Raw genomic sequence first — 17173 nt, 5'->3', positions numbered from 1 at the left:
GTGTGGAAACAGGCCCTTCGGCCCAACAAGTCCACACCGACCCGCCGAAGCGTAACCCACCCAGACCCATACTCCTACATTTACCCCTTCACCTAACACTACGGGCAATTTAGCATGGCCAATTCACCTGACCTGCACATTTTTGGATTGTGGGAGGAAACCGGAGCACCCGGATGAAACCCGCGCAGACACGGGGAGAATGTGCAAACTCCACACAGAGAGTCGCCTGAGGCGGGAATTGAACCCGGGTCTCTGGCGCTGTGAAGCAGCAGTGCTAACCACTGTGCCACCGTGCCGCCCACATGTACATCCTGTCCCTCAGGATTCCCTCCAACAACTTACCTACCACTAACGTCAGGCTCACTGGTCTATAGTTCCCTTGACTTTACCGCCCTTCTTAAACAGTGGCACCACGTTTGCCAACCTCCAGTCTTCTGGCACCTCATCTGTGTCTATCGATGATACAAATATCTCAGCAAGAGGCCCAGCAATCACTTCTCTAGCTTCCCACAGAGTTCTCGGATACACCTGATCAGTTCCTGGGGATTTATCCACCTTTACCCGTTTCAAGACATCCAGCATTCTCTCCTCTGTAATCTGGACATTTTGCAAGATGTCACCATCTATTTCCCTACAGTCTATATCTTCCATATCCTTTTCCACAGTCAATACTGATGCAAAATACTCGTTTACTATCTCCCCCATTTTCTGCTGCTCCACACAAACGCTGCCTTGCTGATCTTTGTGTGGTCCTATTCTCTCCCTAGTTACCCTTTTGTCCTTAATGTATTTGTAAAAACCCTTTCGGTGCTGTTAAATGAAGAATTGGCTGCATTTCAGATGCCATTGATGTATACAAGGGAGAAATTAGAATATTAGCATTTAGAAATATTTCTTATTGAGATCCTGTATCAGACTGAGTTATATTTCTAGTTGTTCAGCCTGTCTTGTAAATAACACACTGTACTTAGTATAAATGGCACAGTGCCATGTCTCAGTGAGCTGGGGCTGAGCGAATTGCAAAATAGACAGCAGCAAACAGAATGCTGCTGGAAAACCTAGTTTAAGCTGTATAATAATGAGGAATTTCAGAAAGTTTCCCAATGGTTTCCATTGTCAGTCAATTGCATGGACTCTAACCCTGGTTACTACACAGAGCAGTCAGTGGGACACACCCCAGCCTGTCAGTGAATGGTATTTATCGAATCCTAACAGAGAGGGTTTTGTAGTCAGTTAAACCTGAAGAAATAAATAACTCCACTTATCATCTGCTCTGCAAAGATATTGCGAGGAACTGCTGTTCTGTGCCATAATACATTGAACATCTCTGAGAAATACAAAGAACTTTTGAGGTTCAGCTATTTAAATGGGTCTGTGAGTTTTATCTAGCCATTGTATTTTTAAATACAATTCCTGTGGAGTTTCCTCATTGGCAGTTGACCTTCTAGAGCAGAGAGGCTGTTCTTTGACCTTGCAAACAGTGATTGCTATCACTTCTCCCATTGCTTCCATATATGAGTCAATCTACTTCCTTGTCAGTAATTACTCACAGTTCCCATCGCTCGCCTCCCCCACCACTACCTCCCACCATATCTGCTCCAACCAGTTCTGCTCTTCCCCACGATTGGCAATGACAGTTCCAGCTTCACCAGGAAGTAGAGGCTGTTGTCACGGTGACTCAATCAGCAAACAGAGAAACAGAAGGCCGAGAGTTTCAGTTTCATCGGTTCTTTTACGGAACCTGTTCTAATCAGGCACAGAATAGTAAAATAACACAATCCTGAGAGAAATTAGTTACTTCACTCTGCCAGTTTTAAAGGAGCATGTTGCACTCTCATATATTGAACTTCCTTTTAAAAGTCAGTCTTGAATCTGCTTCTGTCATGCCTTCAGATAAAACACTCCAAATGAGGAAAACTTGATGTTTTAAGAAAGATAGACATTTCCTGTCACTTCTGGTTAGTTTATCAGTTCCCTCTGTCTGTATCCCAAGTCACCATTCCTTCTGTCATAGAGTCATCGAGATGCACAGCATGGAAACTGACCCTTTGGTCCAACTCGTCCACACTGACCAGATATTCTAAATTAATCTCGTCACATTTGCTAGCACTTGGCCCATATCCCCCTAAACCCTTCCTATTCATATAGCCATCCAGATGCTGTTTAAATCCTGTAATTGTACCAGCCTCCACCACTTCCTCTGGCAGTTCATTCCATACACGCACACACCTTCTGTGTGAAAAGGTTACTCCTTGGGCTCTTTTCATATCTTTCCCCTCTCACCTTTAACCTGTGCCCTCTAATTTGGTACTCCACTACTCGGGTAAAAACACTTTGGCTATTCACCTTATCCATTGCCCCACATGATTTTATAAACCTCTATAAGGTCACCTCTCAACCTCTGATTCTCCAGAGAAAATAGCTCCAGCCTATGCAATCTCTCTCTGTAGCTCAGACCCTCCAATCCAGGCAACATTCTGGTAAATCTTTTCTGAACCCTTTCAAATTTCACAACATCTTTCCTATAGCAGGGAGACCAGATTGAATGCAGTATTCCAAAAGTGCTACTTGAAAATAGTATTTCTGGATTTATTTGAACATCTCGATCAAATTCCCTTAACCTTTCCTGCTGCAGGGAGATAATCCCAGGTTTACATTTGTCTCAATGTAACTGCCTTTTTGATAGCCTTCTCATGAATTGATTACTTAATTAAGACTCAGTAACGTGTAAAGATGGCAGGTGATGCGTTGTGACTGCCGAGTGTGGCAGCTTTGTGTTGCTAGTGTGATCCATGGCAAACACTTCTCCAGTAAGTGTCTGCAACTCTGGCAACGCCAGCTCAGAGTTGATGAGCTGGAGGCTGAGCTGCAGACGCCCGGACATTTGTGTCAGAAGGTGGTCAAACATTTTATGGGCAGATATTGAAGCTCTGGTAGATGAAAAGGCTGGAATCTCAGACTTTAGCCAGTTGTTCAACAGGTTTGAGCTTCTTGAAGTCTGCGTGAATGAGAGTGGGTGCTGCACAGTAATTAACCAAACTGAGTATGACACTCTGGTACAGGAAGTCATAGAAACATAGCAAATAGGAGCAGGAAGAGGCCATTCAGCCCTTTGAGCCTCCCCTATGTAGTTAGCATTTCAGGTAAAGGGAGTTAACAGAAATTTTGGGGGTAGTATAGTCAATATTGTTAGCTAATGGTAAACCTTATGGAATGGAGAGAATTGATGTTAAGGATAGAGAGAGAAGTGATAAAGAGTTGGTAGTCTGGATGGGTTTTCACATGAACAGCATGTGAGCAATGGCATTCTGCAGGGATTTATACTGGGACCTCAACTATTCATTGATTCATGACTAAAATAATTGAATGGAGAGTCTAGCAATGACAATAAGATCACTGGCATTGTCAATAGCCCAGACAGAAATGTAACAATACAAAGCTGTGAACAGACAAAGTGAATTATAAAAAGATGGATCACATGAAGTTTCAAATCGGCAAATCTGGCATCATCCAGGTTGGATGAGGAGAGTAGAGGATGTTCTAAATGTTGAGTAGTGAGAAACAGCGGGGACCCAAATACTGAGAAACCCTTCCATTGATTAGTGATGTAATGAAGGGCTTGGCCTCTGCTCATCTCTCGCGTGCCTCACCATCTTCCACCTGCCTCGTCTGGTGCTCATCAAAGCTCCCATTTTCAAGTTCAATGACATATCTGAGAATGCATGGAGTAGTTGCCTGTTGTCTTCCTTGTGCTTAAAGCAGGCACAAGTTCGCTTCCTGAAGGATCTTCCACTTGGAAACAGCCATTGTCCTGTCAGGTTCCAGCTCTTCCACAATCAGCTGTCACCAGTTTTGCAATTGGCTATGGCACGTAGCCATGAGCATTGCACCCTCACCTGCCAGATGACTGTTTACACAATGACCGAACTCTCTGTCATGACCCTGCTATCCTTGACATCTGTATGGACCTCATTAAAATCAATGTTGGTACAATAGTGACCTTTCTATCTTGTGGAATGGAATACTAGGGGGGAAAAGTCAGGTACAGCTCCAGTAAGATGCTGCCCAGACTAACCATGAATTTTACTGGAAACTCTACTTTAGGCATGTTGTTATGGACCACGCCAGGCCCTCTCAAAACATTTCAATAAAGTAGTCGGGATCCTAACTTTGCTCGTTGTTTAAGCAGGATATCCCAGGAGTGATGCAACTGGCCCAACCACTTAGTTTTCAACAAAAAATAATTTATCTGCAAGATTACCGAATGAAATGCAAACAAAAGAGAACGGAACTTAACCTCTCCGAAAACAAACATTAGCCCACCTGTTCCAAGTACATGCTGCAATCCCCATAAACACCCCTTTGCAAAGAAAGGAAAAATCTAAGATAGGTTCTTACAGGAGACATGTCAGAGAGAGGGAGGGAGGATCAGCAGCTTCACAACTGACTGACTGACTGCTCTCAGTGAACAGCCAGACTGCTAAAACCAAACCAAACCAGAGAAAAGCTGAGTGCTGGTGGAGGGCTGCTTTTCAGACTGGAGACCTGTGACCAGTGGTATGCCCCAAGGTTGGGTGCTCGGTCCACTGCTATTCATCATTTACATCAGTAATTTGGATGTGAACATGGGAGATATAGTAAGTAGGTTTGCAGATGTCACCAAAATTGGAGGTGTAGTGGACAGCAAAGAAGATTACCTCAGAGTACAATGGGATCTTGATCAGATGGGCCAACAGGCTAGGAGTGGCAGATGGAGCTTAATTCAGATAAATGTGAGGTGCTGCATTTTGCAAAGACAAACCACACCAGGACTGAGACACTTAATGGTACGGTCCTAGGGAGTGTTGCTGAACAAAGAGACCTTGGAGTGCAGGTTCATAGCTCCTTGAACGTAGAGTCACAGGTAGATAGGATAGTGAAGAAGGCGTTTGGTATGCTTTCCTTTATTGGTCAGAATATTGAGTACAGGAGTTGGGAGGTCATGTTGCGGCTGTACAGGACATTGGTTAGGCCACTTTTGGAATATCGTGTGCAAATCTGGTCTCTTTTCTATCAGAAAGATGTTGTTAAACGTGAAAGGGTTCAGAAAAGATTTACAAGGATGTTGCCAGGGTTGGAGGATCTGAGCTACAGGGAGAGGCTGAACAGGCTGGGGCTGTTTTCCCTGGAGCGTCGGAGGCTGAGGGGTGACCTTATAGAGGTTTACAAAATTATAAGGGGCATGGATAGGGTAAATAGGCAAAGTCTCTTCCCTGGGGTGGGGGGGTTCAGAAGTAGAGGGCATAGGTTTAGGGTTTGAGGGGAAAGATATAAAAGAGACCTAAGGAGCAACCTTTTCACACAGAGGGTGGTACATGTATGGAATGAGTTGCCAGAGGAAGTTGTGGAAGCTGATACATTTGCAACATTTAAGAGGCATCTGGATGGGTATATGAATATGAAGGGTTTGGAGGGATATGGGCCAGGTGCTGGCAGGTGGGACTAGATTGGGTTGGAATATCTGGTCGGTGTGGACGGGTTGGACCGAAGGGTCTGTTTCCATGCTGTACATCTCTATGACTCTATAACTGGCCACTCCCCTTTCATTGTGTTTCTTTTTAAACTGGAAAACTTTTTGCCCTCGGCAGTATCTGTTAGCTTTAATCAAACTGGCCCTAAAACCCTTCAAACCTAGGCCTTTCGGAATCGCTGCTTTTACAACCTCTCTGAGAAAAAAGCCAAGGAGTGCATAACCTTGTTAAAGGAGCAGCTTAAACTCTAGAGAGAGTTTTGTGATTCTCAAAATTGGGACTATGCTTGTTGGTGAGGGTAGAGAATGAGGTGTGAACAGAGGGAAGTGGGAGTGACAGTAAAATCACAGGGGAGCCAGAGGGGGTGAGCTGTCTGACCAGGTTCTGTTGTCGGGAGGTTTTACCGGCAGTGGGAAGGGTTTTGGACCAGCTTCCCAGCAAGAGAAGCAATCGACAAGGCAGTTTCAGTGCTCCCAGCCGTTTTCTCAGAGGAAGGAACCAGTAGATGTGTTGTGTTTGGACACTCAGACGTGGTTTGATAAGGTATCTCACAAAAGGTTAAGTCATACCTAAAGAGTCCACAGTGTTAGAGGTAGGATAAATAATTGACTCGTGCATAAATCAGAGTGGGGTAAGGCGACCTGTGACCAGTGGAGTTCCACAGGGACCAGTGCTGGGACCACAACAGTACAATGTATATTAATGACACGGGGGAGGAAATGGATGTATTGCAGCCACACTTGCAGGCAACACAAAATAGGTTGAACGGCAGGTTATGACAGGAATACAAACAATTTACAGGGAGAGGTTGACAGGTTAAACAAATGGGGAAAAGTGTTGGCAAATGGGGTATAAACATTGGGCAAACATGGGGTTGGAAGGGAGAACAAAAGAACAGAATATTATTTAAATGGAGAAGAACTGCAGAAAGCTGTAACACAAAGGGACTTGGGTACTTGTGCACAAACGCAGAAAGCAAGCACAGAGGTGCAGCAGGTAATTGGGAAGGTGAATGGAATGTTGGGCCTTATTTCAAGGGGGTTGGAGTATTAGAGCAGGGTGGGATGCACTTTGGAGGGTCGGTGTAGACCCGACAGGCCAAATGGTATCTTTTTGTAGGGATTCTATGATTCAAAGATTAATTCAAAGATGAAATCTGAGACTGATTAATTTTTGTTAACCAAAAAATATTAAAGGATATCATGTAAAGAACAGCGGGTGGTGTTGTTATGTAGAACCAAAGAACAGGAGTAAGCCATTCGGCCCATCCAAGGTGGGATGCACTTTGGAGGGTCGGTGTAGACTCGACAGGCCAAATGGTATCTTTTTGTAGGGATTCTATGATTCAAAGATCAAATCTGAGACTGATTAATTTTTGTTATCCAAAAAATATTAAAGCATATCATGTAAAGAACAGCGGGTGGTGTTGTTATGTAGAACCATAGAACAGGAGTAAGCCATTCGGCCCATCCAAACTGCTCTGCCAGTTAATCATCCAATTGAATAACCTGTTCCTGTTTTCTCACCGTACCCTTTGATTCCTTTAGCCCTAAGAACAATATCTAATGCCTTCTTGAAAACATGCAGTGTTTTGGCCTCTGTGTTGTGGCTCACACTACTCTCTGGGTGAAGATAATTCTCCTCATCTCAATCTTAAATGGCCAACTCCATATCCTAAGACTGTGACCCATGTTTCTGGACTCCCTGGTCATTGGAAACATCCTTCCTGTATTTACCCTGTTGAATCCTGTTTGAATACTCTTGGTTCCTATGAATTTCCACAAACTCCCACCCACTGTTTTAAACTCCAGTGAACAAAGTCCTAACCAATCTACTCTTTATATGTCAGTCCTGCCACCCCAGGAATTAGACTTTTGTTGCTCTCCCTCCATAGTCAGAACATTCGTCCTCAAATAAAGAGACCAAATCTGCAGACAATATTGCAGGGATGGTCTCACCAAGTATGATTGCAGCAAGTATACCTGTTCCTGTACTCGAATCCCCTCGCTATGAAGGCCAACATACCATTTACCTTCTTCACCATCTGCTGCCCCTGCAATGCTTCCTTTCAGTGATTGGTGTACAAGGACACCCAGGTCTCATTGTACCTCCCCCCTTTCCTAAACTGTCACCAGATAATAACCTGCCTTCCTCTTTTTGCTACCAAAGGGGATAATCTCACATTTATCCCCATTATACTCATCTGCCGTGCATTTGCCCACACACTCAACTTGTGCAGATCATTCAAGATTTGATTGAACATCTGAACAAACTTGAGGGGCAAATGAGCCTGATTATGTTCCTAAGTTCCTATAATATTTCTCTTCATTCTTCCTTCTAAAACAAATTTCTTCACATTTATCTGTGCTCTGTATCTTCCCAGCCCTTTGGCCTGCCCATGTCGCTCAGAGAACTAGTTAACATTCACCTGTATATTCTGCAATTATGTCCTGCTTACTAAGGTTCTGATCATTAATATACATCAACAACGGAAGGGCTGTGTAATAAGCCCTGGCAAACACCACTCTAATCTTCTCAGAAGCCTGAGAATCGTCTATATAAAACAAACTCTCTGCTTCTGATTCCTGAGCCAGTTTCAGATCAGCGGCCTGAATCATTATCACAAGTCAGCTCAATGATATATTTGGAGAAAGTGAGGACTGCAGATGCTGGAGATCAGATGTGAGAATGTGGTGCTGGAAAAGCACAGTAGGTCAGGCAGCATCCGAGGAGCAGGAGAATCGACTTTTCAGGCAAAGGCCTTTCGTCAGGAAGGATTCATGGAGGATTTCTCTCTACATGGCATAGCAACCTTCCTCACTATTCTCTTGAACCAACTCATTACCCACACTCCAATGGTAGCCACTTGTCCTCCCATTATCACCACTGCCAGGACCCCCTAGCACTGGCTAGTGCTGGTGATCCACTGTTGCCCTGATTGGCTCCTATCAATTGTCTCCAACATATCAGAGGGGAATTGTCACTTCACTTTGCTGATGAGACTTGGAGCTCCTGGTGGCCCGGGGTGTGTGGATATCGCTGCCCAAGGAACATGTTGTGGGATTTTAAAAAATTCATTTGTGGGATGAGGGTGCCACTGGCTAGACCAACATTTAGTGCTCATCCCTAATTGTCCAGAGAGCAGCTAAGTGTCAGCCATATTCCGGTGGGTCACATGTAAGAATGACAGTTACCTTCCCAAAGGAACTAGATGGGTTTTCTGATAGTTGGCAACAGTTTCATGATCATCATTAGAATCTTATTTACAGTTTTTAAAAATTGAATGCAAATTCATCATCTGCCATGGTGGGATTCAAACCCGATCACCCAGAATATTACCTTGGTCTTTGGGTTAACAGTCTAGTGAGAATACCACTAGGCCATCACCTCACCCAAGTGCTATGTATTGAGATGACAGGAAGGTGATGGCTGTCAGCTGGTTACCTGTGCTTGCCACCAGTTTTCCCCACTGGTTGATATAGTTGATTCATCTGATGCCTGCAGCCAAGTTGGAGCAGCAGTGAGTTTGGAATCACCAGCTACCTGCTCTGACTTTTCTGTTCAGAATTGTTGCTATCGGGTTTCTATATGTGGGTGGGAGAATGGGGAACTGAGCATTAATGAGGTGAGGTGACACATTAAAGAAAATGGTAATGCGTATACTGATAGATCCGTCGTTATCTTGCCATTCATAACTTGGTGGCAAAAAGGGACATTTTGCTCTCAATCTCGAGCACCCCCTCTCCGCTGATCTCTCCCAAGTTTTACAACTCTTGCATCATTGCCTTTTGTTATTGAAGTACCGACTCCACAATTGCAATATTTAAAAAACATTTAGATAGATACATGGATAGGAAAGGATTGGAGGTGGGACAAGTTTAGTTTGAGATTATGTTCAGCATGGACTGGTTGGACCAAAGGGTCTGTTTCTGTGCTGTATGACTTTTATGTTTCCATTGCGCCTTTATTCTTATTGCCTTTTACTTCCCCAACCAATTTATTGTGAGGTACTTTTACCAAATGTTTTTTCCTCCCCAAGTTCAGAAATATGTCAATCACATTAGCCTAGACACTGCTTCCTCTCAGTTACTACATCAAAAGCCTGATCACGTTACTTGACCGTGACTCTGCTGCTGATCATCTTCTGGATTATTGTCTCTGCTGGAGGGATTTTCCTCACCCCCCCCCCCCCCCCCCCCCCCTCAAGAAGCAACAAGGGCAGATAATGGGGCGGTTAAGTTTCAGGAGATTGTTCCCGCCTTCCTGCCTCAGGTCAGTTCTGAGCAAGAGGCCCACAGTTGCTGCCAATTGAGGTCCTCGTCGTACCTGGACCGCAATTCCCTCAGGCAGCAAGCAAGATGAGAAAGATTTGGCCTACCTGACTGGTGAGCTAATGGGGCCTTGGCTGTCCACAGATGCTGCCAGACCTGCTGAGATTTTCCAGCAATTTCTGTTTTTGTTTCTGATTTCCAGCTTCAGTAGTTCTTTGAGCTTTTTATTTAGTGCTGGCTGTCGGTGTGTTGGGGGGGTTAAGCAGGGGTGGGGATCTATCGTTCTACATTAAAATGTGAAAGATTGAGGGACAGGACCTCAGGCAGGGTGGAAAACACAGAGAGGGACTCTCCTGTTGTTACTTCTTGCTCCCACCCATCCCCCTTTCTCCACAAGGCAGGACTTCTTAGTAATTTGGGCAGGAAATCTGCCAATGCCCAATCAACTGTCTGATTGACAGAGTTAGGCCTGGGCCCAGTTTCTGGGCTCCTCTCCAGGAACCATTTTTCTCCTAAGTACCTCTACACAGCTAATGTTGAAGCTGCTGTCTCCCTCTCATCTTTCTCAGGCAGCATTTAACCCTCTGGTCCCACCCCATATCCAAGCAGGATTGGAAAAGTTCAGTTACAACCTTTTGAGTCTCCAGTGTTACATCCCTCAGTACCTAGAATGCAGTCCATGTGGACTGGATAATGCCCTAATGTACCCTTTGGAATACAATATCTGGGGATGCAGTCTCCTGGCAATTGGTGCAAATCTATTGAATGTGCTTATATCGGAGAAATTTAACTATCCAATTAAAATACATTACAGAATATATGTACTAAACTTCAGTAATGGTATAAATTCAGAGTTCAAATTACAGATGTACTTTTTCTCTGTATCTACTATTTGTTGTAAATGGTATATTCTTATTTATGTCTCATGATGTTACTGGGTTTAAGTTGCTCTCTAGGAGGGTAGCAGAAATGATCGTGATAGTGTTTGAGTAATTTCATTGCTAGCTTCTGCTTGACTGGTTATTTTCATGTATTGACATTATTTAGATTTATTTTTAGCACCCCTTGTGCCAGCTTTAAATTGGCATATTCCACAAATGGTACAGTGTTGCCCAACAAGGTGTGGATGTTGTCAAGATTTTGCAAATTGTTACATTAAACGTGAGGATATTTATAAACAGAGAAACATAGAAAGTAAGAGCAGGACTAGGCCATTCGAGCCTGCTCTGCCATTTAATATGAATATTCAACTCAGCCCCGTGTTCTCTCTTTCTCCCCTTACCCTTTGATTCCTTTAGCTCTAAGAATTTATTATAATCCCTAACTCCCTCTTGAAAACATTCAATGTTTTCACCTTGACAGTTTCTCATGGCAGAGAATTCCACAGGCTCACCACTCTCTGCATGAGGACATTTCTCCACATCAGTCCTAAAGTTTGGGAGAAGATTTGTAGCTCGGGTGCTTGTTGTTGTGGTTCTGTTTGCCGAGCTGGGAATTTGTGTTGTAGACGTTTCGTCCCCTGTCTAGGTGACATCCTCAGTGCTTGGGAGCCTCCTGTGAAGCATTTCTGTGATGTTTCCTCCGGCATTTATAGTGGCTTGTCTCTGCCGCTTCCGGTTTTCAGTTCCAGCTGTCCACTGCAGTGGCCAGTATATGGGGTCCAGGTCGATGTGTTTGTTGATAGAATCTGTGGATGAGTGCCATGCCTCTAGGAATTCCCTGGCTGTTCTCTGTTTGGCTTGTCCTATAATAGTAGTGTTGTCCCAGTCGAACTCATGTTGCTTGTCATCTGTGTGTGTGTGGCTACTAAGGATAGCTGGTCGTGTCGTTTCGTGACTAGTTGGTGTTCATGGATACGGATCGTTAGCTGTCTTCCTGTTTGTCCTGTGTAGTGTTTTGTGCAGTCCTTGCATGGGATTTTGTACACTATGCTGGTTTTACTCATGCTGGGTATTGGGTCCTTTGTCCTTTGTCCTTTGTCCTCCTGGTGAGATGTTGTCTGAGGGTGGCTGTTGGTTTGTGTGCTGTTATAAGTCCTAGTGGTCGTGGTAGTCTGGTGGACAGCTGGAACTGACAACTGGAAGCGGCAGAGACAAACCACTGAGGATGTCACCCAGACGGGACGAAACGTCTGCAACACAAATTCCCAGCTTGGCGAACAGAACCACAACATCAGTCCTAAATAGCCTACCCTTAAACTGTGAATCCTTGGTCAGTGGGAAGATCCTTCCTGCGACTACCCTGTCTAGTCCAGCTAGAAATTTATATCTCCACAAGATCTCCATTAAAGATCCCCATTCAGAGCAGAAGAGATTAAGGAATGATTTGATGTATAAGGTTTTATAAATTATTAAGTATAGCTAGGAAGAATCGGGCCAGTATTTATATAGCACCTGACTTGGACTCCAAGTCCAAGAAGTATTTTTAAAATGTGGTTTTACTGTAGTAATGTTTGCAAATGTGACTGCCAATTTAGACAGTGGCAAATTATGCCAATTCCTAGGGAATTTGATTTTTAGTGATAGGATGAATGTTAGCAAGGACGCTGGAAGCACTCTCTCATATTTCATATAGTATCCCTTGGGATAAGTGATTGAGTGTTTTCATGACTTAGCTGAAGTCAACACCTCTGACAATGCAGCTCTCTCTCTGTTTTGCACTGAAGGATCAGCCTAGGTAACATGCCTCTGAAATTGGTCTTAAATCAATAACTTTCTGAATCCAAAGCCTGGATGCAACGACTTTTTAAAAAGAGGCTGACACCTGGGGAAGGGAAAGATTTTGTTAAAAAAATCTACCTACAGCACATGGACTGCAATGACTCAGGAACGCAACTCATCACTGCCTTCTGAAGGGCACCTAGGGTCAGACCCTAGTCACCAGCCCAGCCAATGATGGCCACATCTGACAAATGTTCTTTTTTCAAAAATCTTTATCTGTGGTTTGACCCACAATGCCCTTCGGGAGGCACTTCTATAATTTTGACCCAGCGACAGTGAAGGAACGGTGGTATATTTCCAAGTCAGGATGGTGAGTGGCTTGGTGGGGAACTTGAAGGTGGTGGTGTTTCCATATATCTGCTGCCTCTGTCCTTCTGGTTGGAAGTGGTCATGGGTTTGGAAAGTCTGCCTGAGATCTTTGGTGAATTTCTGCCATACATCTTGTAGATGGTACACACTGCTGTTGCTGAGTGTCAGTGGAGAGGGACTAGATGCTTGAGGATGTGGTGCCAATCAAGCAGGCTGCTTGTCTTGGGATGGTGCCTAGTTTCTTGAGCATTGTTGGAGCTGCACTCATTCAGGCAAATGTGGAGTATTCCATCACACTCCTGACTTGTTTTTAAAGGGAATCAATCAATCCCTCCAGACTAAGAGTAAAGGCTGCAGGTGGTGTGGAAATCGTACCTCTATGCACCAGCACTGTATAGAAGATTCAACAAAATACATTAAGTTCAAAACAGCCCTCTGAACTATAACCTTTATATCGTCTTCACACCAGGTATTCCTCAATCATGCCAGCCCATACTGTCTCCATGCCAACCTATGCCCCTATACCTACCAGCTGGCCCTTTATAGCTGCTCTGCGAAATTCAGGTCAACAAATGCCTACCCACACTCCTAAACTTACCACCTTTTACCATTCCATCTACTGGGCCAGCTTATCCAGTGTCCACCATGAGTAGACCCTGGACCCATAAGACTTCGGAGCAGAAGAAGGCCATTCAGCCCATCAAGTCTGCTCTGCCATTCAATGCGATCCTGGCTGATCCAACAATTCTCAACTTCATTTCCTTGACTTTTCTCCATAACCCTTGAATCCTTTACTGATTAAAATCTGTCTGTGTCCAATTTGAATACACTTAATAGCCCAGTCTGGAGAACCCTCTGCAGTAAAGAATTCCACAGATTCACTACCCTCTGAGAGAAACAGTTCCTTGTCACTTTCCTAAGAACCTTGTGCATGTCAATAAGGTTGTCTCTCGTTGCAAGTTTTTGCCCACCCTTAACCTGATTTGATTCATTATTGTCACATGTGCCTAGGTACAGTGAAAAGTGTTGTTTTGCATGTAAAACAGGCAGATCATACTGTACAAAAGTGCACGAGGGTAATGGAACAGGGCGAGGAATACAATGTAATGGCTGCAGAGAAGGTGGACAAAAAGCGAGATTAACATTAAGTTTAAAATTTGAGAGGTCTATTCAGAAATCTAATAACAGCAGGGAAGAAACTAGTCTGAATCTGTTGGTCTGTATGTTTAAGCTTTTAAATCTCCTGCCACGCTGGGCACAAGAGGTTGGAAGAGATTATAACCAGCATGGGAGGGGTCTTCGATGATGTTGGCTGCCTCCCTGAGGCAGTGAGAACTGTAGATGCAGTCAATGGTTAGAAGGTTGGCTTGCGTAATGGTCTGGGCTGCATTCACAAATCTCTAATTTCTTATGGTCCTGGGCAGAGCAATTGCCATACCAAGCTGTGATGCATCCAGATTGCATGTTTTCCATGGCGGATCTATAAAAATTGGTAAGAATCTTTATGGACATGCTGAATTTCCTTAGTCTCCTGAGGAAGTAAAGTGTAGTTGTGCTTTATTGACTGGTACATCAATGTGGTTAGACTAGGACAGATTGTTGGTGATTGTCATTCCTAAGAATTTGATGTTGTTGACCATCTCCACCTTAGAGTTTAGTGTGTGGCGCTGGAAAAGCACAGCAGGTCAGACAGCATCCGAAGAGGAAAGGTAGCTGAGAGTGGATGGAGGTGGGGGTAATGGTGATAGGTCGGAGAGGAGGGTGTGGGACAGGTCATGAGGATGGTGCCGAGTTGGAAGGTTGGAACTGGGGTAAGGTGGGGAGGGGAAATGAGGAAACTGGTAAGATCCACATTGATGCCCTGGGGTTGGAGGGCCCCAAGGCAGAAGAGGAGGTGTTCTTCCTCCAGGCATGGGGTGGTAAGGGAGTGGTGGCGGAGGAGGCCTAGGACCTGCATGTCCTTGGCAGAGTGGGAAGGGAAGTTGAAGTGTTTGGCCATGGTGGTGGGGTTGGTGGGTGTCACTCCACCTTAGCACCACTGATGCAGGCCAGGGGTATTCCTTCCACCTTGCTTCCTGAAGTAAATGACTAACCTTTTTATTTTGCTGATGTTGAGGGAGAGATTATTATCTCTACACCATGCCACCAAGCACTCTATTTCTTTCCTGTATTTCTGTCTTGTCATTGTTTGACATCCAGCTTACAACGGTGGTGTCATCAGTGAACTGGTAGATGGAGTTAGAATGAAATTTGGCTATACAGTCATGAGTGTATGGGGAGTATAGTAAGTGGCTGAATACACAGCCTTGTGAGGCAGTGGTGCTGAGGATTATTGTGGAAGAAATGTCACATATTCTTATTGATTGTGGTCTGTGGGTCAGGAGGTCAAAGATCCCGTTGCAGAGGGCGGAGCAGAAATCTTGGTCTTGGAGTTTGCAGATTAGTTTGGTTGGAATTATGATGTTAAAGGCAGAGCTGTAGTCGATAATTCGGAGCCCAGCCTGTCTATATCCACAGCAAACTCATTGTATTACCCTCATCATTTGCCTTCAGACCTACTCTTGTGTCACATACTGATTTTAAAAGAAGTAAATTTCCATTATGTCAATGTATTTCAGACTTCACTGTATTAGCAAAAATACCCCTGCTCATTTAAAATACATTTACTAAATTTAAATTCCTTCACTTCATAAAAACAAAAAAGTAATTCAACTACAATGAGCGTTGAAATTCAAAGTTGCACATCAGAGTCCAAAATTACTTGTGGCTGTCAAATTGTGAAATGGAAATCACCCCACTATCATAACATAGCCTTATGAAATCAGTCAGATGGTACTAATCCAGTAATGCAAATCTTTGAGTTGGTAGCAACCACATTGAAATGGAACACTTTATTTTTCAACTCTGTGGACATCTTTCCTACAAAGATTAAAAGGTTAAAAAGATATAAAGGAACTTTGACTGGTCTCTTCACCAGTTTGGCACGTCTTTTATAATTTGACGGTTTGATGCCTACATTAATTTATGCACTTGTTTCCACACAGTCTCAAAGAGCACCTGGCATCTCTCAAAAAGTTACCTTACCCGTCCAAAAGGGCTGATTTATTGCTGTAAGGGTTCCATACTCCACCTCTTTCAAAGGTGTCCTGGAGCCGATCTAAAGAGGTACCTGGTCATACAAAGGAGCTCCTGACCTACTCATACCTTGTCCTGTTCTGCACATTCTGGGGTACGTACACTTGCCTCACCAACCACACAAGGACAGGAGACTGCTCAACCAAATTCCCAGCCCCATGAAGATAACAAAGGCCTTGTACAGGGGCATTCTTCGGGATTTCTGAGAATTTCTGCTGTTTTTCTTTCCATGAAGGAAAGGCCATGCCTTACAATCAAACATTGCAGTAAAATTTCTATCTAACTATTAAATTGAACATTTTAAACTGTGTTTCAATTCAGTCTGTGGTTTATTTCAAAGCCACTTGTGACTGGGATACACCCTGTGTTGTTGCCTCCTCCATCAGGTAGTGAACCAAGCCCAGAGACTGAAAGAGGCAGATTTAGGGGGATTGTTAAAATTTTTGTTCATGCAATGGAACCAGTGAATGCTGAAGAGCTCCTTCAAAACTGACTTATTAAAAATTGATGAAGGCATCACTGGCTGGGCCATCATTTATTACCCATCCTTAACTGCCCCTGAGAAGGTGGTGGTGAGCTGCCTTCTTGAACCACTGTTATCCATGTGCCACAATGCCCTTGGGAAGGGAATCCCAGGATTTTGATGCAGTGACATTAAAGAAGTGGTGATATGTTTCCAAGTCAGGATGTTGAGTGACTTGGAGAGGAACTTGCAGGTGTGGTGTTCCCATATATCTGCTGCCTTTCTTCTAGACGAAAGTGGTCGTGGTTTTAGACGGTGCTGTTTTGGTGAATTTCTGCAGTGCATCCTGTAGATGCTGTCACAGCAGAAAGGCTGGTGATGGTGGTCTGCCCTCATTCTTATCCTACACTCACATACTTTGCTGGAAAGAGAAATGCTGGCCAGAATCTTGGAATCGGGTCCTGCCCCCAAGTCATCCTGAGTCAGCAGAAATTCAGGCCATATGATGTAAAGCAGAAATCAGGAGAGTGTTTCCTTTGTACAGAAAGTGTGATGCTGGAGGAGTCACTATCAAAATTCAACATTTGAGGGTCAGTTTGCCAGGGTATCTAAAGGAATTGGGAATAAAGGGATGAGTTATACTGCATATTGTCAAGGTTAAACACGAACACAGTCTGTTGTTACAAAATGACTTCTTCTTGTTTCACTGTTATAATGTACTGACACCAGTTCCCAGTGCTTTTGTTAACAGCACAGAGGCTTATT

At 44.0% G+C, this 17173-nt stretch overlaps 1 protein-coding gene across 5 annotated transcripts in view; it reads left to right on the top strand.

The window, feature by feature from the left end:
* The window catches only part of LOC122563320 (transcription factor ETV6-like), a 75630-nt gene that overhangs the window by 32572 nt on the left and 25885 nt on the right, over positions 1–17173 (top strand). The window lies entirely within an intron of this gene.

This window comes from Chiloscyllium plagiosum, chromosome 26 (genome assembly GCF_004010195.1).
Source record: "Chiloscyllium plagiosum isolate BGI_BamShark_2017 chromosome 26, ASM401019v2, whole genome shotgun sequence".
In the NCBI taxonomy this organism is placed as follows: Eukaryota; Metazoa; Chordata; class Chondrichthyes; order Orectolobiformes; family Hemiscylliidae; genus Chiloscyllium; species Chiloscyllium plagiosum.
Note: the sequence above shows the minus strand (reverse complement) of the source record. Positions and strands in the feature narration are given on the sequence as shown.